The sequence below is a fragment of the Momordica charantia genome, assembly GCF_013281855.1.
Source record: "Momordica charantia cultivar OHB3-1 chromosome 8 unlocalized genomic scaffold, Mcharantia_2.0 BLBB01000008.1, whole genome shotgun sequence".
NCBI classification, from domain to species: Eukaryota; Viridiplantae; Streptophyta; class Magnoliopsida; order Cucurbitales; family Cucurbitaceae; genus Momordica; species Momordica charantia.
The window spans coordinates 16063523-16064431 of record NW_028275166.1 but is presented as its reverse complement, the minus strand read 5'-3'; the positions used below and the strand labels follow the sequence as shown (position 1 = coordinate 16064431).

The 909-nt window shown below is 42.1% G+C and overlaps 1 non-coding gene across 1 annotated transcript; it reads right to left on the bottom strand.

The window, feature by feature from the left end:
* Nucleotides 1-433: 433 nt before the first annotated feature.
* LOC148209622 (small nucleolar RNA R71) lies at nucleotides 434-540 on the bottom strand. The gene has a single exon (XR_015793378.1). It is a non-coding gene; the product is annotated as a small nucleolar RNA R71 (small nucleolar RNA).
* Nucleotides 541-909: the final 369 nt, after the last annotated feature.

Genomic DNA, 909 nt, shown 5'->3' with positions numbered 1-909 from the left:
CAGGTGAAGGAGCAACAAACCGAGCAGGAGAAATTCCTAATCCGATCCTTCTAGTAGATAATCGAGATGTAGCCATGCGGAATTATGTCACTCATGCGTTCCATAACATAAATTCAGGGATAAATAATCCTTTACCCCAAGCCGCACAGTTCAAGCTCAAGCCAGTCATGTTCCAGATGTTACAGACGATGGGCCAGTTCAGAGGATTGACTAATGACGATCCTTACTCCCATCTCAAATCCTTTATTGAAATCGCTAATGCATTTCAACTTCCTGGTGTTTTTGAGGATGCACTAAGATTAAAAAAGTTTCCTTTTTCTCTCAGGGATGGTGCAAAGACTTGGCTAAACCGTTAGAACCAAATTCTTTCAACACATGGACAGAACTGACGGAGAAATTTTTGGCAAAGTACCACACTTTGACCAGGAATGCAGACCTCCGAGAGGACATTGTGTCTTTTAGACAAAAGGAGAACGAAGCAGTTCAAGAAGCTTGGGAGCGTTTTAAGGAGTTACTTAGAAGATGCCCGAGCCATGGATTGCCCGCATTTGTGCATATTGAACAATTCTATAGAGGATTGGATCGTTCATCAAGGATGATGTTGAACACCGCAGCCAATGGCTCGTTGTTAGAGATGTCGGTAAATGAGATCGTTGATATCTTGAATAAGATGACAGACATTAATGACCAAGGCGAAATAGGAAGGTCATTACCAAAGAAGCAAGTATCAGCTGGAGTCTTTGAGTTAGACACAGTAGCTTCAATGCAAGCCCAAATGGCGGCTATGAACCAAATGTTAGAGCAGTTGACAATGGAGAAGGAAACCAAAACTGTCACTTCGGCGATACCTGAGCCCTCTCCTATTTTGCAAATTTCAGATATATCTTGTGTCTATTGTGGTAATAACCA